Genomic DNA, 27,258 nt, shown 5'->3' with positions numbered 1-27,258 from the left:
TGGCTGCCGGGCAGGCCAGCACCTCCAAGGCATAAAAGGCTAGCTCTGGCCACGTGGACAATTTAGAGACCCAGAAGTTGAATGGGGCCGAACCATCAGTCAGTACGTGGAGGGGTGTGCACACGTACTGTTCCACCATGTTAGTGAAATGTTGCCTCCTGCTAACACGTTGCGTATCAGGTGGTGGTGCAGTTAGCTGTGGCGTGTTGACAAAAGTTTTCCACATCTCTGCCATGCTAACCCTGCCCTCAGAGGAGCTGGCCGTGACACAGCTGCCTTGGCGACCTCTTGCTCCTCCTCTGCCTTGGCCTTGGGCTTCCACTTGTTCCCCTGTGACATTTGGGAATGCTCTCAGTAGCGCGTCTACCAACGTGCGCTTGTACTCGCGCATCTTCCTATCACGCTCCAGTGCAGGAAGTAAGGTGGGCACATTGTCTTTGTAGCGTGGATCCAGCAGGGTGGCAACCCAGTAGTCTGCACAGGTTAAAATGTGGGCAACTCTGCTGTCGTTGCGCAGGCACTGCAGCATGTAGTCGCTCATGTGTGCCAGGCTGCCCAGGGGTAAGGACAAGCTGTCCTCTGTGGGAGGCGTATCGTCATCGTCCTGCCTTTCCCCCCAGCCACGCACCAGTGATGGACCCGAGCTGCGTTGGGTGCCACCCCGCTGTGACCATGCTTCATCCTCATCCTCCTCCACCTCCTCCTCATCCTCGTCCTCCAGTAGTGGGCCCTGGCTGGCCACATTTGTACCTGGCCTCTGCTGTTGCCAAAAACCTCCCTCTGAGTCACTTCGAAGAGACTGGCCTGAAAGTGCTAAAAATGACCCCTCTTCCTCCTCCTCCTCCTCCTCCTCCTGGGCCACCTCCTCTTCCATCATCGCCCTAAGTGTTTTCTCAAGGAGACATAGAAGTGGTATTGTAACGCTGATAACGGTGTCATCGCCACTGGCCATGTTGGTGGAGTACTCGAAACAGCGCAACAGGGCACACAGGTCTCGCATGGAGGCCCAGTCATTGGTGGTGAAGTGGTGCTGTTCTGTAGTGCGACTGACCCGTGCGTGCTGCAGCTGAAACTCCACTATGGCCTGCTGCTGCTCGCACAGTCTGTCCAGCATGTGCAAGGTGGAGTTCCACCTGGTGGGCACGTCGCATATGAGGCGGTGAGCGGGAAGGCCGAAGTTACGCTGTAGCGCAGACAGGCGAGCAGCAGCAGGATGTGAACGCCGGAAGCGCGAACAGACGGCCCGCACTTTATGCAGCAGCTCTGACATGTCGGGGTAGTTGTGAATGAACTTCTGCACCACCAAATTCAGCACATGCGCCAAGCAAGGGATGTGCGTCAAATTGGCTAGTCCCAGAGCTGCAACGAGATTTCGCCCATTATCACACACCACCAGGCCGGGCTTGAGGCTCACCGGCAGCAACCACTCGTCGGTCTGTTGTTCAATACCCCGCCACAACTCCTGTGCGGTGTGGGGCCTGTCCCCCAAACATATGAGTTTCAGAATGGCCTGCTGACGTTTACCCCGGGCTGTGCTGAAGTTGGTGGTGAAGGTGTGTGGCTGACTGGATGAGCAGGTGGAAGAAGAGGAGGAGGAAGCCGAGAAGGAGGAGGTGGCAACAGGAGGCAAAGAATGTTGCCCTGCGATCCTTGGCGGCGGAAGGACGTGCGCCAAACAGCTCTCCGCCTGGGGCCCAGCTGCCACTACATTTACCCAGTGTGCAGTTAGGGAGATATAGCGTCCCTGGCCGTGCTTACTGGTCCACGTATCTGTGGTTAGGTGGACCTTGCTACAGATGGCGTTGCGCAGTGCACACTTGATTTTATCGGATACTTGGTTGTGCAGGGAAGGCACGGCTCTCTTGGAGAAGTAGTGCCGGCTGGGAACAACATACTGTGGGACAGCAAGCGACATGAGCTGTTTGAAGCTGTCTGTGTCCACCAGCCTAAATGACAGCATTTCATAGGCCAGTAGTTTAGAAATGCTGGCATTCAGGGCCAGGGATCGAGGGTGGCTAGGTGGGAATTTACGCTTTCTATCAAATGTTTGTGAGATGGAGAGCTGAACGCTGGCGTGTGACATGGTTGAGACGCTTGGTGACGGAGGTGGTGGTGGTGGTGTTGGTGGTACATCCCCTGTTTGCTGGGCGGCAGGTGCCAACGTTCCTCCAGAGGCGGAGGAAGAGGCCGAGGCGGCAGCAGCAGAATAGGCCGAGGCGGCAGCAGCAGAAGAGGTAGCAGGGGGAGCCTGAGTGACTTCCTTGGTTTTAAGGTGTTTACTCCACTGCAGTTCATGCTTTGCATGCAGGTGCCTGGTCATGCAGGTTGTGCTCAGGTTCAGAACGTTAATGCCTCGCTTCAGGCTCTGATGGCACAGCGTGCAAACCACTCGGGTCTTGTCGTCAGCACATTGTTTGAAGAAGTGCCATGCCAGGGAACTCCTTGAAGCTGCCTTTGGGGTGCTCGGTCCCAGATGGCGGCGGTCAGTAGCAGGCGGAGTCTCTTGGCGGCGGGTGTTCTGCTTTTGCCCACTGCTCCCTCTTTTGCTACGCTGTTGGCTCGGTCTCACCACTGCCTCTTCCTCCGAACTGTGAAAGTCAGTGGCACGACCTTCATTCCATGTGGGGTCTAGGACCTCATCGTCCCCTGCATCGTCTTCCACCCAGTCTTGATCCCTGACCTCCTGTTCAGTCTGCACACTGCAGAAAGACGCAGCAGTTGGCACCTGTGTTTCGTCATCATCAGAGACATGCTGAGGTGGTATTCCCATGTCCTCATCATCAGGAAACATAAGTGGTTGTGCGTCAGTGCATTCTATGTCTTTCACCGCTGGGGAAGGGCTAGGTGGATGTCCTTGGGAAACCCTGCCAGCGGAGTCTTCAAACAGCATAAGAGACTGCTGCATAACTTGAGGCTGAGACAGTTTCCCTGGTATGCATGGGGGTGATGTGACAGACTGATGGGGTTGGTTTTCAGGCGCCATCTGTGCGCTTTCTGCAGAAGACTGGGTGGGAGATAATGTGAACGTGCTGGATCCACTGTCGGCCACCCAATTGACTAATGCCTGTACCTGCTCAGGCCTTACCATCCTTAGAACGGCATTGGGCCCCACCATATATCGCTGTAAATTCTGGCGGCTACTGGGACCTGAGGTAGTTGGTACACTAGGACGTGTGGATGTGGCAGAACGGCCACGTCCTCTCCCAGCACCAGAGGGTCCACTAACACCACCACGACCATGTCCACGTCCGCGTCCCTTACTAGATGTTTTTCTCATTGTTATGGTTCACCACAACAACAAATATATTATTTGGCCCAATGTATTGTATTCAAATTCAGCGGGATATAAATTTGAGGCCTAGTATTTAGGCGCTGGGTGACCGGTATGGATTTAGTGACAGAATTAGACTTGGAAATGCACAGAAGCGTGTGTGTGTGAAGTTATTCTGAATGACCCAATGTGCACCTTGAATATTATATACCCTTTTAGGGATAGATTTCAAATAGCTCTGATATAGCAGAAACCACTAAATTATGAAATTGCTAAATTGGGAATTGTATTTCAACCCAGAACAAAAAATGTGCTTTGACGGACACTAAATAACTTTCCCAGCCACAACAGGACAGCGTTAACGAGAGATTTAGCAGGATATAAATTTGAGGCCTAGTATTTAGGCGCTGGGTGACAGGTATGGGTTTAGTGACAGAATTAGACTTGGAAATACACAGTAGCGGGTGTGTGTGAAGTTATTCTGAATGACCCAATGTGCACCTTGAATATTATATACCCTTTTAGGGATAGATTTCAAATAGCTCTGATATAGCAGAAACCACTAAATTATGAAATTGTTAAATTGGGAATTGTATTTCAACCCAGAACAAAAAATGTGCTTTGACGGACACTAAATAACTTTCCCAGCCACAACAGGACAGCGTTAACGAGAGATTTAGCAGGATATAAATTTGAGGCCTAGTATTTAGGCGCTGGGTGACAGGTATGGGTTTAGTGACAGAATTAGACTTGGAAATACACAGTAGCGGGTGTGTGTGAAGTTATTCTGAATGACCCAATGTGCACCTTGAATATTATATACCCTTTTAGGGATAGATTTCAAATAGCTCTGATATAGCAGAAACCACTAAATTATGAAATTGCTAAATTGGGAATTGTATTTCAACCCAGAACAAAAAATGTGCTTTGACGGACACTAAATAACTTTCCCAGCCACAACAGGACAGCGGTAACGAGAGATTTAGCAGGATATAAATTTGAGGCCTAGTATTTAGGCGCTGGGTGACAGGTATGGGTTTAGTGACAGAATTAGACTTGGAAATACACAGTAGCGGGTGTGTGTGAAGTTATTCTGAATGACCCAATGTGCACCTTGAATATTATATACCCTTTTAGGGATAGATTTCAAATAGCTCTGATATAGCAGGAACCACTAAATTATGAAATTGCTAAATTGGGAATTGTATTTCAACCCAGAACAAAAATGTGCTTTGACGGACACTAAATAACTTTCCCAGCCACAACAGGACAGCGGTTAACGAGAGATTTAGCAGGATATAAATTTGAGGCCTAGTATTTAGGCGCTGGGTGACAGGTATGGGTTTAGTGACAGAATTAGACTTGGAAATACACAGTAGCGGGTGTGTGTGAAGTTATTCTGAATGACCCAATGTGCACCTTGAATATTATATACCCTTTTAGGGATAGATTTCAAATAGCTCTGATATAGCAGGAACCACTAAATTATGAAATTGCTAAATTGGGAATTGTACTTCAACCCAGAACAAAAAATGTGCTTTGACGGACACTAAATAACTTTCCCAGCCACAACAGGACAGCGGTAACGAGAGATTTAGCGGGATATAAATTTGAGGCCTAGTATTTAGGCGCTGGGTGACCGGTATGGATTTAGTGACAGAATTAGACTGGGATATGGCCAAAAAATAACCACACTATTGCTGGTTAAATGCACTTGGTGACGGGCGCAGCTTGCCCCTGATTTAGTATATGGCCAAAAAATGAACAGACTATTGCTGGTTAAATGCACTTGGTGTCACAGCTTGACGCACCACACTACTGAGGGTTAAATGCACTTGGTGACGGGCGCAGCTTGCCCCTGATGTAGTATATGGCCAAAAAATGAACAGACTATTGCTGGTTAAATGCACTTGGTGTGACAGCTTCACCCTGATGTAGGCTTTAGCCAAAAAACAACCACACCATTGAGGGTTAAATGCACTTGGTGACAGGCGCAGCTTGCCCCTGATTTAGTATATGGCCAAAAAATGAACAGACTATTGCTGGTTAAATGCACTTGGTGTGACAGCTTCACCCTGATGTAGGCTTTAGCCAAAAAACAACCACACCATTGAGGGTTAAATGCACTTGGTCGCAGCTTGGATGCACTTGGTCGCAGCACCGCACAAGACACAAAATGGCCGCCGATCACCCCAGAAAAAAGTGACTGACAAACGGTCTGGGCAGCCTAAAAACAGTGAGTGAGCATTTGAGATTCAGCAGCTCAATGATGCACAGCTGCAGATCGATTAATCAAGTGAAGTCCTTTGGAGGAGTTAATCTGCCTAATCTCGCCCTACTGTCGCATCCGCAACCTCTCCCTACGCTAATCAGAGCAGAGTGACGGGCGGCGCTATGTGACTCCAGCTTAAATAGAGGCTGGGTCACATGGTGCTCTGGCCAATCACAGCCATGCCAATAGTAGGCATGGCTGTGACGGCCTCTTGGGGCAAGTAGTATGACGCTTGTTGATTGGCTGCTTTGCAGCCTTTCAAAAAGCGCCAAGAAAGCGTCACAAAAGCGCCAAGAAAGCGACGAACACCGAACCCGAACCCGGACTTTTACGAAAATGTCCGGGTTCGGGTCCGTGTCACGGACACCCCAAAATTCGGTACGAACCCGAACTATACAGTTCGAGTTCGCTCATCCCTACTTATGACTAATGAAGGTTCTAAAGAGGTGCCTTATGGATGGGTTTGTTACTGCTGGGGGCACCAGGGGAGGGACTTATTCCTATGGTGACATTATTAATACTGGAGGTACTGTGGGGCATTATTATTGGTCACAATATGGAGGGCATTGTTACAAATGAGAGAACTCTTGGGGAGCATTATCAATATTAGGGGTACTGTAGGGGGGCACTACTACTATTGAGAGCAGTTTGGGAGCACTATATTACTATGGGGGAACTATCTGTATGGCACTATCATTTTTGCAGTATAGTGTTTGTGGACATGGGGGAGCACAGCGGACACATTACTGATGGTAGAAGCAGGATGACAATGTTGGGGCACCAGGAGGAAAAGTGAGGAATCTAAGATGTCTCTGTGCCAAACTCTGCAGAGACTGACTAGACGAGGCTGAAAGAAGTCATCAAGGTGGCCAGGTCCAAACAGAGATGATTAAGAAAGAGAATGTCTACATCAGAAGAGACTATTAATAGATATGTGGTGCTATTAACAATAATTTTGTATTGTATCATATTTGAAATGAATGTGGTCTATCAACTGGAATTTCATTCTGTGTGGCCCATAAACATGTCCGAGTTTGAAACCCCTGTTTTAAAGAGTTTTTTTATTTATTGTTTTGTTGTTAGTACCTTGTATGTACAGTATAGTGTGAGTATACTGTATATATGCATGTTATATTAAACTCTATTGTGCTTAGTTGTATGGTTTGGTGCCTGTGCATCTTTGTGTCTTGGTGTCACGATACTAGTGGAATACTGCTGGAATCCAATGGCAGGGACAAGGCCTGTACACAGGAAACACTGGAGTCTTGAATAGGTGGTTGCAGGACTGAAGGATGTAGCAGAGCCAAGCAAGCGGAGCCGTTACCGGTAGCAACGGTGCAGGACTGAAGAATGCAGCAGAGCCGAGGTCAGACGAGCAATGGGTCAGGGCAGGTGGCACAGCAACGAAGTCAAGCAATCTGGGTCGGCAACAGGAGGTAGCAGGATCTCACAAAGTAGCAGGATAAACCGCAAGTAGGAGGAACAAACCAGAGAGCTAGTTCCAAGCAAGAGGACTGCATGAGCAGACGCTAAACACAATACTCAAGCAATGAGTAACAGGCTTGAGAGGTTTAAATGTAAAACAGGAAGTAAGATGGCACCCAGCTGAGACACAATCCACCATCTTAACTGAGGGAGAACTTGAGGGCAAGACAATCTGAACTAAACAGATGTAGCAGAAAATAGATAATGTAGTAAGGCAGCTCTCACCTGCGTTGGTTGTGAACACCCCTTGTGCAGAAATTTGAAAAAAGAGTATCCAGCTCAATTCAGGTGAAATTAAGAATGACCTTTATTCCAGCGTTAAAATCCGTAATGCAAGTATAAATCTACGCGTTTCAGACCTCTTAGATATATGGGTCCTTCCTCATGACAAACCACGTCATGAGGAAGGACCCATATATCTAAGAGGTCTGAAACGCATAGATTTATACTTGCATTACGGATTTTAATGCTGGAATAAAGGTCATTCTTAATTTCACCTGAATTGAGCTGGATACTCTTTTTTCAAAACAGACGTAGCAGGATGATTCCTGACATTACTCCCACGTCAACAGCGGCCTCCGGACCAGACCTGACTTGGTCTCCCAGGATGTCTTTGATGAAACTGTTTGATCAGTCGGGGAGCATTAATATTTTCCACCGGTTCCCAAGAATTCTCTTCAGACCCATAACCCTGCCACTTAATGAGGTATTGTAGATGGTTACGGAAAACTCTAGAGTCCAGGATTTTCTCTATAACAAATTGTTCTTGCCCATCTATCTCCGCAGCATCGGGAGGAGGACGGATACGTTCCGGAAAAGGATTGGGTATGGCAGGCTTAAGTAGGGACACATGAAAAACTTGAGCCGAACAGCTACTGGACTAATTATCCTGATGATCTTATAAGGCCCAATACATTTCTGTTCAAGTTTTGGTGAAGGAACCTTAAGTTTTAAATTCCTAGTGGAAATGCTCCTTTTAGTAGCTCTAAATTCTGCTGTAATGCAGAGATCCTTTCCGCGACTGCTGGAATAGGTGAAACAGCTGGGAATTTGGGAAGAATATTTGGATGATACCCTAAATTTACAAAGAAAGGAGTTTGCTTGGTGGAAGCATTTTGGGAGTTATTGTAAGAAAACTGGAAGCAGATCGACCCAATCATCTTGTAAATGGCAGATATAGCTCGAAGATACTGTTCCAGAGTCTGATTTGTGCGTTCAGTTTGTCCATTAGATTGTGGGTGAAAGGCGGTTGATAGATTAATATCAATCTCAAGTGCTGTGCAAAACCTACACCAAAATTTTATGTAAACTGCACCCTACGATCCGAGATTACTTTATCAGGGACTCCATGAAAACAAAACACATTCTGAACTACAAGGTCAGCAGTATCTTTAGCAGAGGGTAGGCCGGTACATGGAATGAAATGTGCAGCCTTGGTGAGCCGGTCAACTACTACCAGAATTGTGTTTTTTACTTTAGAGGTAGGTAGATCTATGATAAAGTCCATGGAAATAGAACCCCAGGGGCGAGAGCGGACCGACAAAGGCTGTAATAAACCCATGGGTGAAGAACGTGGAGTCTTACATCTAGCACAAATGTCACATGACATGACATATTTCTTTGCATCCTGTTGATAACTGGGCCACCAAAAGAAATGGGATAAAAATTCCTGTGTCTTCTGCAATCATTTGTGACCCTCAATCTTAGAATCATGGACTAATTTTTGAATTTTCAGTCTTATTGTTTCGGGTATATATAGCTGTTGCCCATAGGTCCACACCTTGTTCTTAAGCAGCAAATGCACATCATCAGGTGGTCGAGACAGCAAGGAGTCGGTGTCATAGGCCTCTTTTATCTCTTCAAGCAAGTCCATATTATGGATTACTCCTACAAAATTTGACTTAGGAACAATGGTTTTGGGCAGAATCGTAGAATCATTGGAAAAGAATCTAGGTAGGGCATCTGCCTTGCCGTTACGGGAACCAGGCCTGTACGAGATTATGAAGTTGAATTGATTGAGGAAGAGACTCCAATGAGCTTGGCGAGGGGATAGACATTTGGCAGATCTAATGAATTCCAAATTACGGTGATCAGTCAGAACTATTATTTGCTGTGAGGTTCCTTGAAGATGATGTCTCCATTCTTTAAAAGCTGCAATGATAGCTAACAGTTCTTTATTCCCTACGTTATCATTCTTCTCAGCAGGAGATAAACGGGAGAAAAAAGAACACGGATGCAATAAACCCTTCTCTCCAGTTTTTTGAGACAGAATAGCCCCTATAGCACAGTCTGAAGCATCTACTTGCACAATGAAGGCGAGTTCTGGGTCGGGATGAACAAATATAGGGGCTGTAGTGAACTTGGAATTTAGGAGACAAAAGGATTCCTGTGCTTGGGGAGACCAGACAAAAGCATTTTTTTTCTTAGTCAACTGTGTAATAGGAGTAATTATTCCTTAGAAATTTTTAATGAAGCGTCTATAAAAATTGGCAAATCCTATGAAACGTTTAAAATCTTTTACGCTCCTTGGGGTAGGCCAGTCTACTATTGCTTTAATTTTGCTAGAGTCCATGTGTAGACCATGAGGTGAAATTATATAGCCAAGGAATTGGATCTCAGTCTGGTAAAATTTACATTTTTCAATCTTAATGTAAAGTTGATTCTTCCTTAGACGTTCCAAAATAAGTCTCACATGTCTCTGATGTTCTTCCATAGAGTTAGAGAAGATCAAGATATCGTCCAAATAGATGACTACAAACTGGTCCAGAAGATCTCTGAAGATATCATTGACAAGATGTTGAAAAGTGGCTGGGGCATTGCAAAGACCAAAAGGCATAACGAGATATTTGAAATGTCCATATCGTGACCTAAAAGCTGTCTTCCATTCGTCTCCAGATCTGATATGGACCAGATTATAGGTGCCTCGCAGGTCTAACTTGGTAAAACTTTTTGCATGTCGCACTCTCTCCAAAAGTTCAGGGATCAATGGTAAAGGATAACGATTTTTGATTGTAATTTTGTTAAGTTCTCGGTAGTCAATGCAATGTCTTAGAGAACCGTCCTTCTTCTTAACAAAAAACATGGGAGCCCCGGCAGGTGAGGAAGATGGGCGGATAAACCCCTTAGCCCGATTTTCTTCTATGTAGTCCTTGAAGGCCTTTAGTTCAGGGCCGGCTAAAGGATAGATGTTTCCAAAAGGTAAAAGGTATAGGTGCACCTGGAAGTAATTCTATAGGACAATCATAGGGTCGGTGTGGGGGAAGCTTGTCCGCATTTTGTTTATCGCAAACGTCCGCAAATTCCTTATATGCAGAGGGTAACTCTACTGCCTTGTTATCTTGAGCCTGATTTTCCGAGCCTTGTTCAGACTGAACATCCTTGTCTGGGAAGCTTATTTCTTTGGTCTCCCAATTGATAAAAGGGTTCTGTGCTTGCAACTAGAGTAGGCCAAGAATAACAGGGAAATGTGGAGAAGAGATCAATAGAAACAATAGGATTTCATGGTGATAAGGTGTTATAATGATTTCAAGTGGTTCCGTCTCTTGATCCACCGGCCCTGAGCTCAGTGGGGATCCATCTACGGTCTCCATTACCACAGGTGAGTTTTTTCTGAAATTTAACCCCATGCCTTTGCGCAAAAGAAAGGTTCATGAAATTGCCACTAGCCCCAGAGTCCACCATAGCAGAGGTGGATATCCACTGAGAGTTAATCAAGAATTTAATGGGAAGGAAGCAATGGGAGTCTTTTTTTTCTCTTTCTTAATATGAGGGGCCACAGATGAAATGGAATGGATGATTGCTTTATCAGATAATTCTGTTTCCAAAGCAATTGATTCTCCATCTGAAAAATCAGGATCTGTAATGGCTGCCACCAACCTCCACGGACGGCTAAGGCAGTTGATAAGGAAGTGGTCAGACTTTCCACAGTAAAAGCATAGACTTTCTCGAAGCCTATGCTCCCTTCGATCAACGTTTTCACGTCTTAGTATGGAATCTACTTGCATAGGTTCACTCCCTGATTCTCTATAAATCTTTCCTTGGGGTTCCTTGGAAGTGGAGACAGGAAATGATGGAGACTGCTTAGTATCATAATTCAAGGTAGCCCATTTCTCTTGTCGTCGTTCAGACAGTCGGGTATCGATTTGAATACAATGGTTAATAAAAGCATCCAAACCCAAAGTGGTCTCTGCACGAGCAAGTTCATCTTTTAATGCGCTGCATAGTCCTTTCCTAAAAAAAGACATTTTCGCTGCGTCGTTCCAATCGGTGTCGACAGCCCACCTCTGGAACTTGATTGCATACTCTGTGACAGGGTGTCTGCCCTGGCGCAATGCTAGTAATGCTGCTTCAGCTGTAGCACCTCGATTGGGATCATCAAACATTTGACTCGTGGTATCAATAAAGTCCTCTAAGTGATTTAGCAGACGTCTTGATTCTCAATCAATCAAACTAGCCCAGGCAATGGCTTTATGTGTCAGCAGCATAATAATTCATAATACTTTAGATCTATCAGTAGGAAACTGAGTTGAATTTGCATCAAAATATAGCCTACATTGATTAAAGGGAACCTGTCACCGGAATTTGGGGTATAGAGCTGAGGACATGGGTTGCTAGATCGCCGCTAGCACATCCGCAATATCCAGTCCCGATAGCTCTGTGTGCTTTTATTGTGTAAAAAAAACTATTTGATACATATGAAAATTAACCTCAGATGAGTCAGAGCTTGAAAATATGACTCTTCTCTGGTCACACAAGTAAGATATGACTCTTATGTTAATTTGCATATGTATAAAGTCGGGTTTTTTTTACTCAAAAAAAGCACACAGAGCTATAGGGACTGGGTATTGTGGATGTGCTAGCGGCCATCTAGCAACCCATGTCCTCAGCTCTATACACAAAATCCAGGTGACAGGTTCCCTTTAAGGAACCCCCGGAATTTGTTGCGGTCTCCCTGCCAAATCTGAATGGTGGTAACTTAGGGGTCATTGCAGGCACTATAGTGGGTGATACAGAAACTTGATTCTCCAAGTGGACTATCGTTTGTCCATAAATTTGGATGTTGTGGGAAGTCTGTCCTTCAAAGGCGTCATATTTATTTTTTAAAGTCTGCATCTCGGTGCGCATATTAGCCATAGCATTCTGCAGTTGTTTAATGCGAACCTCTGAACTCCCAGTCCCGGCGGATTCCATTTTTGGCTTAAGTATTCTGTCACGATACTAGTGGAATACTGCTGGAATCCAATGGCAGGGACAAGGCCTAAACACAGGAAACACTGGAGTCTTGAATAGGAGGTTGCAGGACTGAAGGATGTAGTAGAGCCATGCAAGCGGAGCCATAACCGGTAGCAACGGTGCAGGACTGAAGGATGCACGCAGAGCCAGGCAGGCGGAGCCCTTACCAGTAGAAACGGTGCAGGACTGAAGGCTGCAGCAGAGCCAGGCAGGTGGAGCCGTTACCTGTAGCAACGGTGCAGGACTGAAGAATGCAGCAGAGCCGAGGTCAGACAAGCAATGGATCAAAGCAGGTGGCACAGGAACGTAGTCAAGCAATCCGGGTCGGCAACAGGAGGTAGCAGAATCTCACAAAGTAGCAGGGTAAACCGCTCAAGCAATGAGTAACAGGCTTTAGAGGTTTATATCTGAAACAGGCAGTAAGATGGCACCCAGCTGAGACACAATCCACCATCTTAACTGAGGGAGAATTTGAGGGCAAGACAATCTGAACTAAACAGACGTAGCAAGATGATTCCTGACACTTGGTTTGCTGAGACTGGTGACTTGCCGTCCTTGGTGGCTCTATTTTCTATCATGGTAACTGGCAGTAAGAATGGCTGGTTTCTCTGTTCTCAGCTAACAAAAGGAGGTTCCAATATTAATGTAAGGAAAAGCCTGATCTGATGCTGTTGTAAAGGTATACTTGGTGACGCTGGAATACTTCTCCACAATGCTAATAGAGAAGCTGATAAAAGTGATTGGTTTGGCACCAAGGGGTTGAGTGCAGATGGCCCGCATGAAGTGCTTGGAAGACCTATGATCAGCTTGTGTAACTTGTTTCGCGGGAGGCTTGTCTATTGGTGGCAGTTTGGTGAGCTGGAGACCAGGTCTGCTTTATTATAGTGTAAGCATTGTGGAGTGGCGGTCAGAACAGCTTGTTCATTGCAAGAGAGGACGTGGGCAGGAGAGTGGAATGAATGACATGTGGCCTGTGGAGATGCTGCATAGTGGGACACTTGGTGTGCTCTTGGGAGACCCATACGGTTAAATGTATCATCATGATATCACCGCTAGCAAAGCCTGGAGATCATCACTGGGAAGTTGTAACAAATGGTGAGTTGACCTAGGAATTGTTACCATTTTAAACTACAGGGCTGGAAAAGTAAAGACACAGCTTGCAGGACTTTGTGCAGGCTGTTTCTAAAGCAGCATAGGTTGATCATGCTTTCTCTGTTGGGAGGTTTCAATGCTAGGTAGTCTGCTGGAGCTGAGAGAGACATAAGCCTGGAATAAAACAAAGGTGGGTTGGGTGGTTCTAGACTCAACAGTGGAGAAGACTAGGAGAGGCTGTGTGAGATGATAGATGGATTGGTGACCAGTCTGTGGTGAGGCCTGGTTGGTCCGGTCCTTTGGTGTTTTGGATCATAGGTATGAGTAGGAAGGGTTGGGGGATGAAGGACTTTCAGAAATAGGTTAGGGTGTAGAAGTTGCCTTTCTCTGGTCTGTATGGAGTCACTTTAAAGAAACTGTCTGTCACTGTGACTGAAGGCAGGTGCAGTGTATTTGAATGGAATGGAGTCAGGTTACATGACCCTCCATCAGCAGCCATTTTATGGACAGGATCACTATGTAGGCAGCGCAAAATTTAGCTATCAAAGAACCATACCTTATGAAATATAGAAAAAGGCACAGAATATCAACAAAGTTATATCAGTAAGTGCAGTATAGTTACCTTACAAACACTTTGATCAACAGTAGGCAGAAAGTGGCCAACCCCTTTAAGATCTCATTATGTTTGGGGAAAAAGACTAATGCTTGGTCTTCCAGCCGGCTGGAGATACAAATAGTCCTATGGCAAAGATGCATGCTAAAGATACATTTAAATATAACTGTAATATTGTATAAAGTTGCTAATTATATCGCAGTACACCAGATAATTGCCACATTTAGAATCAACCTGCACCCTGCTCTACTACTGCCTAAAGCTAGCCATGAAAGGATTGGTGATCTGACACTTGACTACATGTACAGTAACTAGGAGAAACTGAGTGACGTATCATTTACCTAAAGATTTTATTAATATTTCCTGTAGATATCAAATTGACCTTTGAAAAAGTTGTAGTTGTCATGACAACTGTTAGCTTGATGACTTATTCCAGCAATGTTTAGCAGTTGTTGTAGATAGGTAGCGTTTCTTTTTCTCATCTTGAATTCTTCATAAATATAGGAATGGAGTGAAATAACTGTATGACTAAGACCCATTATAAATTAAAAAATAATAGGTTCTAATACCACCTACATGTCAATGGTACGTTGCAGCTGAATATAAAGATAAATAGCAAAGATGTAGGGTTGTCTTTTTGAGATCCTTTAAATGGGTTGTCCACCTTTGGGTCCTTATGGTATTTTACATGGTGAACGCTGTGAAATTCCAGAATTATTTTTTTTTTTGTTAATTCTGCTAATAAGAAAGCTCCTAAAAACAAGCCCGTATACAGCTTTGTAAGTGCTAAAATGAAAAAAAAATAAAATAATATGCCTCTCAGTATATGACACAAAAACTAATAAAAAAAAAAATGTGTTTATTGTGCTAAAGTAGTATATTACGTTTATATAAAATTTATAACCATAATGCATGGTGAGCCCCAGAACATTTATAATGTAAAAAAACAGAGTTAACAAGTGTTAATCAAAAGGTTGCCATTGAAATATAACACAGCTCATCTATACCTCCCAACACTTGAAACGCCCAAGGAGGGCTACACTTACGCCTCTCTAGTGCCTCATCACAATAGAATGCTCCCTTACTGCCCCCTCACATTAGTTATGCCCCTAAAGCGCCCCCTTCTCAGTAACAATGACCTCTAATACAGTAGCGCTGCTCCCTTAGTGCCCCTCACAATAGTGAAGCCCCTGTACTTTAAATAAAATAAAAAAATATATACTAAATACAATTTTAAATAAAATAATAAAATAGTATAATATCAAAATATAATATCTGCCTAGCCCCATCCCCACAATGAGCAGAGCACATAATTACATGGCTTGTGCTCTGTCCTGCTCTGTGCAGCAGGTGTGATGATGTCACAGCATCTTTCCTGTCTGCTCGGGAGCGCGCAGGCCGGCAAATAGTGGATCAGGGAGCTGATGGCTCCCGGCTGCACCATTATATTTAACTATATATGCATCCTGATGAGGCAGATAGATATGCCGCAGTCCTCCCACGGCAGCGGGACAGCCCCAGAAATCCAGGACTGTCCTGCTAGATCTGGGAGGGTCTGGTGGAAAGATATGCTCATTATACAAAAAACAAGACCTCACACATTGGTGCGACAATAGAAAAAGAAAAAAATTGCTTGGCATCAAGGGCCTAAAATTGGCCAGCCCAGAAGGGGTTAGCAAGCAATATGTTCTGGGTGACTTTTTTTCTGTGTTTAACTTTATGTCACCTTTGCAAGGTTTTTCTCATGCTGCATCCATCCCTCTCTAAACACCATAGGGCTCTTTCTTACCTTTCCAAAATTAAATAAACCTGAAAACCTAATTGTGCGCCACATTTATTATCAAACTATATTCATTGAGCTCTGTACTCCTGCAAAATAACAAACCAGAATCACATTCTTGCACATATGAGTCACTGTTCTGAAAAAGTACTTGAAATCTTTGCTTTACTCCTATTCTTCCTATTACATGGTGTAGGAAGGCGCAAAGGTCCGTCGTTGATGGAAGGTAGGTGTCACCGAGGTTCCTGGCCTCGGTGAAGTAACAGCCGGTATTTTCAGGTGTCAGCAGCAGCTAATGCTGATTGACACTTTTCTATTTTAGTATGGCTGTATAGCTGATCCGGGATGGAGTAACTATGTATGCAATCTGTTGTCGAACTTAATTAGAATTACTTTTTACTGCTTGAGTAAGAACGCTTAAAATATTACTTCATTTTGATAGGGTTAAAATGTTGTGGCTACCCGCCAACAATACAAATCAGGCTAGGTGCAATGAAGCGGTGGACTGTTTGTATAATATACAGCCACTGTTTTCACTGGTACCAATAATACTTCTGTGTGCAGTACCAGGAATCCACCAGGATAGCTGCTCTCAGAATGGATACACTTAATGTTTGTAATGTGTATCAAGGGTTAATAGGTCAGTCAGAGCTAATGACAGCACTCACAAAGGGAGGGGGTGATTGCTTAAATATGTGTTTGTAGCTAGCAAACATACCCCAAACAACTGTCACACTCTGGGACATAGTATAAGGCTCTTATGTGCATAGTCCCTGCCTAATGTAGCGTCCACTCGACGCGTTTCTTATCCGGGACGGATCTTACTGGGAGTAGCCAAAGTGATGGGTGGGTGACTACTCCCACGTTTCAGGCCGGGTCTTGAGTGGCCTATAAAAAACCCAGATGGCATTGTCAGCTCTGAGTGGATTACTCCTCTCTGACAGTGGAGCTCTGTCAGTCTCTGGGTTGGGACCTGGGAGTTTGGGCCTGGATTAAGGCCTGCTACCTTGGTGTGAAAGCAGGTGGATTCGGCTTTGTCCAAGGACTTCTTCTTTGCCCCATGGTCTGAGCGAACATCAGAATCACACGGTGACTGTTTTCTTTGAAGGGGACTTTTTGTTTTGTCATTTACTTAATGTGTGAATAAACACTGAACTGTTTAATTCAAAGACTTTGTTGTTGCCTCTATACTGCGTCCGCTAACCTGCCTACCAGAGGGAGTCCCCACAATGGTAAGATACAGCAAGCACAACCTACAATTCTTTTATTTTCCAGAATGTTCTGCATGGTATACCTGTGATCATTCCAATCATACCTATACTTGTACAATGCTGTGGAATAAAAAAAAAGAAAGAAAGAAAGAAAGAAAAAAGTTACTGCCTTTTATTGCTCTTTTTATTGATCAGTACTAGAGTACTATTACAGTACTTCTGTCATTGCTATCCTATGTGTGATTGATGATGGGCAAATATGAGCACTGTGGCCCCTTCACTGACAAAGAGTGTGGGGCTGTGCCAGCATTCACTGTGTGAGTTGTAATTGGATGCTGCTGGTACTGTAATGAAAGGCTGCCCCTGAATGACTCCAACCGATCCTTTTTAAATTCTAAAAATTCTCCATTAATTTCACAAAATGGCAATCACTATGACATCTATCTATCTATCTATCTATCTATCTATCTATCTATCCCACGTCTAATTAAACACTATTCCCTTTTCTCTTAAAATGTCTCCCAGTCTTGAAACCTGCACACCCTCACAGGAATCTTAAACATCTTAATATTCACTCACTTTTTCACCTCTTCTACCACTCTCTACCATGTCTTCACATCGCAAATCCAGCATATGTTTTCTATAACACCACAATTTCTTCATCTCCCACCTCAGTATCACTTCTAAAACAACAGAACTCAACAAATCAATAGGCACTGGAGCTCCAGTCTGTTGAAAATACAGGCAATCTTCCAGGGTTGCCGAGAACATTGGAAGAAATGCTGCTCCAAGGGAGGCTTTATTACATATAAAGAGACAGGGAGAGATTTATCAAACTGTGTTCCAAAGGAGATGTGAAAAATGAAAGGTGGAATCTGATTTGATAAATCTCCCCCACAGTTCTCAATTTCATGTCTGCAGTTCTGAAAATGTTTTCCATCTCACTACACCAAAGAATTATTTATCTAACTTTGCTCCCTACTCCATCCCCAATGGTACTTCTGAGGAAAACATTAGAGAAACCTTAAACCTGAAGTTCTTGGAACCCCTCTACACAATTGCCGAGTGCTCCAACTTATCACCTGCTTTTCTACCTTTACTGATGAAAATCTTTCCACCCAACTCTTGAAATCCAAGGTCCAACCCATATCTTCCACCTATGATTCCTCTCATTTTTTAAACAAGTAACCATCACAACCATCCTTATGAAGCCATCCCTCCATCCGTTATCTTTGTTTATCTAAGACCCTATATCACTACTTCCGTTTGTCTCAAAGCTCATTAATCTCAACCTTTAAATATTCTCCCACCTATCATCCAGTTTACTTTTCAACCAGCTACAATATTGGTTCCATCCCCACTACTCTTCTGAAACTGTTATAAGTCACTGATCTGTTAACTGTCAAAGCTAACTTCGCTGTACTTCTCCTTCTAGATAGGCTTTGACACAGTTAACTACTCCCTCTTTTTTCAAACTCTCTCATCCCTTGGTATCAGAGTCTTGGACCTCATCTGCATCTCCTCATACTTCACAAACTAAATATTTAGTGTGTCCCATATGAGCATCACCTTAACTTGTCCTCTCCATATTGGTCTCCCTAAAGGCTTTGTCCTGGTACCCCATACTCTTCTCGATCTATACCTTTATCCTGGGGTAGCTCAAACAGTCCCAGGGCTTGAAGTCCCACTTTTACACTAATGACACTCAAATTTACATCTCTAGCTTAGATATTACTTCTCTGCTCTCCAGAATGTCAGCTATATTCTCCTTCTTCCCCTATAAATAATATATATTAAAATATAAATTAAATAGGGCTCAACTTTGATATATATATATATATATATATATAAAACAAAATAAGAAAGATGAGGCAGCACTCCAAGAATGCAGTGAGAAAAAGTGGTGGACTAGGTTTATTGCAGGGGAATAAACCTAGTCCACCACCCTTTTTTCACTGCATTTTTGGAGTGCTGCCTCATCTTTCTTATTTTTGTATATCTAGAGGACCCGTTGTCCAGGGTCCCTCAGGGATTGCACCTGCATCTCCATTGACTGTGCTGCTGTTATATATATATATATAAAAATTATATATCATATTGCAGTTTATTTTTACTGCACATGATGCGCAGTTGATTTTTCCCCTTGTTCTGCCTTCATCTGAGTGACACACACAATGCCTGAATAAAAATGATTCTCCAATTCTCCACCATTCTTCTAACGCCCACATATTTTCTCTGTGTACAAAACCAGCATTGCGTTTCCTGGCAAAGGCTGTGAATCTGTTGGTATAATTACTTTCTTGGACAATCAGATAATTACACAAAATAGCACTGAAGATTGCAGCACTGCTCTAGCAGGCAATGAGCACACATATTTTCCAATAAAAGAACTACAAGCAATTGTCTGTGCGCTACCAAAATGGGGACCATCAAGAAGCTGCATAAGTGATTATAGAAATTGAGTGAAGACAATAAGATTTTTAAGAACAAAAGTAAACTACCTTGGGCTCCCTGGCTGAATAAAAGCCTTGGTATAGAATCCACATCCAAAAAGTTCGACATCATTAGATATTTAACACCAGTTAAATGATGATGAATACCTGAAAAAAGAAAGAAACAAACAAAAAAAGAAAAGATTAGATTGCATTGTAATGGTGGTTCATAATGATTTATGTAACTATGGATCTTTGTAACAAAAAGTTCTGTGATTGTGAATCTGAATGGGGCTTTCAAACACCCTTTTTTCCTAATTTCATGCAACCCCTTTAAACCACACTGCAGAGCCAAAACTAATAATATACCCTTTACATCTCTATACCGTTAAATACTAATGTTCTAGCCATGATACTGTCTGGGAGCTCAACAAGAGATATCGGGTCAATGTTGCCTTACTATTCTTTATTTATAACTTACCTCACATCTGTCGTCCTTAGTCTTGAGCACATGTATTAGATCCTACCTACAACCGCCATAGATCCATAGCCATAATAAAGGGACATCTCACCATTACAACCTCTGCATCATCTATCACTGCTTGTTATGTGTTATGGGAGATTTGTGTTACTTGTAGTAATAAGCACTTTTCTTTATATTGACTTTTTTTTGTTTAATACTGTATACTTGCACTCTCCTTCATGGGAAAAAGGTAAGTACGTACTTACATAAGTAAGTAAATACTAATCTCAGTCTGAAAAAAATCATTTTACAAAACCTTTGACATGCTTTGGTTGATGGGGGTCCAGGTGTTGAGACCACCACGATCGCAAACATGAAGGGGCAGAAACAGTTTGCTTTGCTTAGGTGTCCTAGTAAAGCCAAGTGTTTGGATCCATAGAAGAGCCAAGCAAAGCCAATTAAAGATGAAAAGACACAGCGCTCTCTTCATTTTAGTGATTGGTGGAAGTCTCAGCACCCACACCCCCTGACATCTGACACATCACTATGAAAAATCATGGGTGTCTTTTACAGTGGTTTTCACACCAAGACAACTCTTCAAATTGAAATAGACCAGGTAGAGAGCTGATGGTAACTGGTATGGCTGTTGTCATGTAGGAAACTTCTGGCCATACTTTTTTCCTTTAGGAAGGTGCTACATTATTGTATTATTATATAAAAGCCATAAAAATGAATGATGGACCATGTAATACATGGCTGGGTCCTGCAAAGAGTAAAAGCTGTTCTTTGTTAGTGGCTTTTCTCTTGGGCCTTCCTCTATGACAAACATATACCTTAAAAGGAATCAGTCACGCTGACTTTTCACTATTATCTACACTAATACATGAGTAGTACTGCAGATAAGGAGTGCAGATTACTAGTTTCTATTTCTACTGCCCCCTGATCGCCTGCTCTCAGCGTTTCAAGCTGCATTGAGATAGCATTGTAAGGACTGCAGTGCATGTTCCAGGAGTCCTGATTTTGTATTTTAGTGCAGCTTTGAGTGTTGGCAAAGGAGGAACTGTGGGCAGTGCGAAAATAAAAAATGGTGGACTCCTTACCTGCAGTAGTACTCATGTATTACTGTAGATAATAGCCCAAGATCCCAGTGAGAGATGCCCTTTAACACAGAATATGTCTTTGTGAGGCAGCCCTTTTAAAAATGGGACTTATCTGCAATACCAGATTCAGCCCATGGACAAGAGTGATGCTGCTTCTTGAAGAGAATCCGACTTTCCTTTCCACTTTTGTATGTTCCCCATTAGGCAGTGTATGAATGCTGGGGTTGAAGGAAGCAATGCAGCCTGAATAATGGTTAAAGGGAACCTGTCATGTGGATATTTGATTATAATCTAACTAATTATATGCAATCATTAACTACTAAAAAGTACCTTAGATGTATTCACTTACTGGTGTGACAGATGGTTACCTCATAATATACACACAAAAATGCCACATGCCGCATGCTAATGAGCTGATTTGAGTCCAGCGTGACATCAGTGAGTCCAGCGTTTATTTAATTAACAGCTATAGCCACTCCCCTGCCCACCTGCTACTGATTCATATGGAAAATAACTGTCAATCAGCAGCAGGTAGGCGGGGAGAGTCAGGAGCTCATGAATATTCAGAACTCATCATTATCAGTTGTAGCTTTTCAATACAAGATGTTGGCAGATTGACTGGGTCAATTAAAGAAAGTGACCCATCATTTTGCTAAGAGAAACTGGTGACAGGTTCCCTTTAAGTTTGTTGAAAGATCGTTTGTGTGTTCATATTGGACAGTTACTGCAACTGAGGATCTTTCTAACTTAAATTCCTGTGACTGTCTCATTCATTAGAATGGGGATTGCAGAAACCCATGTTATAGAAACAACCCATTCAGAAATATGGATTATTTAGTAACAGATATTTCTGCCGTATGTGAATATAAGTCTACTTCAAAGCAGCTTCGTTAGTCCACCAGTTTTTATACATGTAAAATACATCCATTTCTGAAAAGATGTTTTATTCAAGGACACTGTCCATTTACTATACTATCTGTCTGCATACAACCTACCATCATTCTATTTTTCATCTTGCTTAAAGTTTATTGAGTACGTTCTACAGCAGGAAACATATTGTCGGAGAGTAATTAAACATAAAACCAATCAATAATTTATAATTGTCTTTTGGTCTAGGTTGAACATAAGAGGAATAATGCTTTAGTGAGCGGTTCACAGCAGTTCTGTGCCAGTGCAAGATGTCAGTGCAATCAAACACACCACTGGTAGCAGTATTGATCTCCCCATGCAGCGCTGTTCTCTGCATATTAGCCTATTAACACAAGTGTGCTGGCAAAGTCAATTTCATAGAAGGCTTTCTATGAGGCAAGTGATTTTTATGACATCTATATTGCAATAATGGGATAATTCATAGAGTTAACAGTCAATCATGAGTCTATTATACTATTTCCAATCTACATGCTATACATTGCAGTCAGATGTTCAATAACCAACGAATGTGGCAGAGATTCCTGCACAAGAGATTCTTCTAAAATAACTTTTCAATCTCAGAACATTTTCTGATGCCCTTTGCAGAGTGCTGAGAACATGCAATACTTACTGGCAAATGCTAGAAGGTGGCGGTCTTCAGAAACTGCTCCCAAGCCAGGCTTCTTCAATCATTATAAAATCGCCCAGTGTAAAGAACAGTTTGGATTCTATGACTAGAACCAAGATGAATAATGCATAGCATCAGGCGGACTTCCTGTGATCAACTGATAAAAATGGCTAGTAGGCGTAACCATGGCAACAGAGTGCTTTACCGCCGTCACTACAGTATCTTCCACCTGACGTGGAGAAAATCACTGTCCCTCCTTTTAATTAAACTTATTTAGGATTTGGAACAGAAGAATCTATAGGCACATCTTCTTCAAGCTTCGTCTGTCGACTCTCAGAGGATTCCCTTTGAAATTTCATCTCAGCATATAATGAACAAGAAACACCATCATTCCTACTCCTTATACAGATTAGTATCTCATAAGAAATGGAGGAATTTGGTTAATAATTCACTGCCTGCTCTGCTGTAACACTGATCCCTGCTGATGAGGGTCTTTCAGAAAAAGAAAAGACGCAATTTCTCACTGTGCAAATCTACGTAACCAGCAGTTTAGGATTTCAGGTGACATTAGATGAGGGTTTTGTAGGATAATTGTTTAGTAATGCACTAACTGTCCTAGGGTGAAGGTCGCCTATTCAATAAATTACCAAGAAAGCTAAAAAAAAATTATATATATATATATAGAAAAAAATAATAACAATAAACCACAGATTTGCTTGCTTAAGTGAAATTACCCTGTGAAATAATGAACAGCAGGGAGGATCCTGGAATGTAAGCAAGGTACTCAAGGTACTCACCAATGTGATTGACCTCCTTGCAATCCTTAAGGTAGAGCAGTAGGGTCCAGACTAGGAGACTTCACAGTACATCATATATGGATAAGAGAGCAAAATGCTGACATCTCTTCTGTTTCTTACAGTTTATGAAGATGTAAAACCTCCCCTCTGAATTCTGAGCGATACTGTTTGTCATTAACATACATTACCTGCTAATTTAAGAGAGTTGAAAGTCCCCCCCCCCATCTCTCGGTATTTTGTTTGGTATTTGTCTGCCCCCTCAGATTTCATTAGCATTGGAAATTACTTGTCTGCAGGTCTGTGGAAGGTGAGCAGCTGAACACATTTAATCTTCACCTTTCGTAGTCTTTTATTTTTCCAAAAGCCTGCCGTGCTGTAATTGTGATCAGACAGAAGTGGGAGAATAATTGCAACATCTGTCTGGAAGCCCAGGGAACAGCTATCCAATTGGTTGACCATAGGCTCTGTATAGCCGCAATGCTATGGAGTTATAATCTAGCCCAAACATTGTCGATGACTCAGAGTAGACATTAGAGCAAATCAATGAGAATAATATACACTGAAGAGGTGGCAAACAAAGAGGGACTGTGAACAATTTTGAAACAGAATAAAAATTGGTTCTGGAATGTTCCTAATGCATGTACCTCTTTATTTGCATGCCGAAACTGTGGTTGATATGTAGAAGAGACATGTCACAGACCTGCTGAATAGCTGGACAGCACAGTATAGAAAACTGTCAATACAGTAGGCTGGAGGCAGTATTTAACAGTTGAATCCTGGAACTGCTTGAATAGATTTTCTGAACCCATGATTATACAGGTCCTTCTAAAAAATTAGCATATTGTGATAAAGTTCATTATTTTCCTTCTAAAAAAATTAGCATATCATGAAAAGGTTCTCTAAACGAGCTATTAACCTAATCATCAGAATCAACTAATTAACTCTAAACACCTGCAAAAGATTCCTGAGGCTTTTAAAAACTCCCAGCCTGGTTCATTACTCAAAACCGCAATCATGGGTAAGACTGCCGACCTGACTGCTGTCCAGAAGGCCATCATTGACACCCTCAAGCAAGAGGGTAAGACACAGAAATAAATTTCTGAACGAATAGGCTGTTCCCAGAGTGCTGTATCAAGGCACCTCAGTGGGAAGTCTGTGGGAAGGAAAAAGTGTGGCAGAAAACGCTGCACAATGAGAAGAGGTGAACGGACCCTGAGGAAGATTGTGGAGAAGGACCGATTCCAGACCTTGGGGGACCTGCGGAAGCAGTGGACTGAGTCTGGAGTAGAAACATCCAGAGCCACCGTGTACAGGCATGTGCAGGAAATGGGCTACAGGTGCCGCATTCCCCAGGTCAAGCCACTTTTGAACCAGAAACAGCGACAGAAGTGCCTGACCTGGGCTACAGAGAAGCAGCACTGGACTGTTGCTCAGTGGTCCAAAGTACTTTTTTCGGATGAAAGCAAATTTGGCATGTCATTCGGAAATCAAGGTGCCAGAGTCTGGAGGAAGACTGGGAAGAGGGAAATGCCAAAATGCCTGAAGTCCAGTGTCAAGTACCCACAGTCAGTGATGGTCTGGGGTGCCATGTCAGCTGCTGGTGTTGGTCCACTGTGTTTTATCAAGGGCAGGGTCAATGCAGCTAGCTATCAGGAGATTTTGGAGCACTTCATGCTTCCATCTGCTGAAAAGCTTTATGGAGATGAAGATTTCATTTTTCAGCACGACCTGGCACCTGCTCACAGTGCCAAAACCACTGGTAAATGGTTTACTGACCCTGGTATTACTGTGCTCAATTGGCCTGCCAACTCTCCTGACCTGGACCCCATAGAGAATCTGTGGGATATTGGGAAGAGAAAGTTGAGAGACGCAAGACCCAACACTCTGGATGAGCTTAAGGCCGCTATCGAAGCATCCTGGGCCTCCATAACACCTCAGCAGTGCCACAGGCTGATTGCCTCCATGCCATGAAGCAGTCATTTCTGCAAAGGGATTCCCGACCAAGTATTGAGTGCATAACTGAACATAATTATTTGAAGGTTGACTTTTTTTGTATTAAAAACACTTTTCTTTTATTGGTCGGATGAAATATGCAATTTTTTTTAGATAGGAAATTTGGGTTTTCATGAGCTGTATGCCAAAATTATCAATATTAAAACAATAAAAGGCTTGAACTACTTCAGTTGGTGTGTAATGAATCTAAAATATATGAAAGTCTAATGTTTATCAGTACATTACAGAAAATAATGAACTTTATCACATAATGCTAATTTTTTTAGAAGGACCTGTATATTTAAAATATGGTCTGGATGCGAATCCCCTGAGCCATTGAACAGTTTTGACTTAGGAGTACTCCTAAGGGTGCTATTGAAGTGGCCTCAGTGGACTGCACCCTTTAATCCCTATACAGTGATCTGGAGGACTCTGCTGCATGGAACAACCAGTCTGCTACCTCTTGGAGTGGCCTCTGCTAAGTAGACTGATGACCCATGGTGGTCAAGAGACAAAGGATCAGGCAAATCCACAGTTAAGATATGAGCCAAAGTCAAGGTAGTAAATCCAGTAAACATTTCGAAGGTCAGGATGGGCAGCACAGGTTCAAAATGAGGAAAGGCAGACATGAGGTTGGGCAACAAAGGGTCCAATAACAGCCAGTCGAACAAGACAATGACACAACTTTGAGGAAACTAGCTAACTAGAACCTAATGCTCAGGAACCTTTGTAGCACATATAATTGTAGGGAAAAGCGAGATGTATGATATTATACCTTTTGACGGTTATAAGTGTGCAACTATGTGTCTGCGCACTCCGTGCTCTTTGGTAACATTTCTGCAAACTTAGTTGTGGGCAGAGGTAAGATATTTGGGAGAGGTACATGCAAAAACATGTCATACTATGGAGTAGTTTCTAACTTGATTCTGATAACTTGCTGCAGTGTGATATTATGTCACAAAGCCATTGAATGGAATTGAAAAAGTCAACAAAAAGTTTATTGTAAATGTTTAACTTGTTGAGTGTCAAGGTAAAGTTTGCTACTTTGGTAGATATTTAGCCTCTTTAAAAGGTTTTATTAAGAATCCTAAAACTAACATCATGTCATGAGATGCTTCCACTTTGATCCTGGGAGGGAACCTTACTGGGACCATGAGACAATGGATGGTATGTTTACAAGCGTATACCTATACACTCCGGTTAGAACAAGGAATGTGCTTTTAGAACTCTATGAATATAGTGTATCCATAATACTTTCTCTAAGGTGTGACCCATCTTGCTAAACGGAAAGTGCAAAAAGTAATGAATATGTAGTCAAAGCTTTTGGAAAGATGAGGGACCATCTTGAACCAGGTCCAAGTTTTCGCAAAAGCAGTGAGACTAATTATCTGAAGATGTCTTTTAATGTATTCATACAGGAGCTCAGGCTGATTTGCAGTAGAGTATGATAAGCACGGTTTCTGGTTTGCCTCACTATCTATGACAGCACAGAACAGGGTTGTCTAAACCAGTGTTTCCCAACCAGTGTGCCTCCAGCTGTTTCAGAAACTACAAATCCCAGCATGCCTGGACAGCCTTTGGCTGTGCGGGCATGCTGGGAGTTGTAGTTTTGCAACAGCTGGAGGCACACTGGTTCGGAAACACTGGTCTAAACTGTTGTGTGACATCTACTTCTCAAGGACCTGTGTTTGGTATTGTGTTCAGTACACATTTACTGTGCTGGCAAGGATGCCAATATCTAAGTAAACGCGGGTGATGACGTGAGCATGCAGCGTCGCGCTCCCCTCCTCTCCCCTGCCCTGCCTCTCGCTGTTCCATCTGATTGCTGCCATGTGGGACACCAAAACCATGTTTAGTGGTCTGGGTTCCTGACCGGTTAGTGAAGGAGACTCTGTGCCTGTCCCCTGTTGCTCTCACTGCCACCTCTTGCTCCTGCCCCCGCTTCAAGTTGATTCTCCCTCTCCGGGATTCTGCTCTTCTC

Source organism: Bufo gargarizans, chromosome 5, assembly GCF_014858855.1.
Source record: "Bufo gargarizans isolate SCDJY-AF-19 chromosome 5, ASM1485885v1, whole genome shotgun sequence".
Classification (NCBI taxonomy): domain Eukaryota; kingdom Metazoa; phylum Chordata; class Amphibia; order Anura; family Bufonidae; genus Bufo; species Bufo gargarizans.
The sequence above is the reverse complement of the archived record's forward strand: the minus strand, read 5'-3'. Positions refer to the sequence as shown.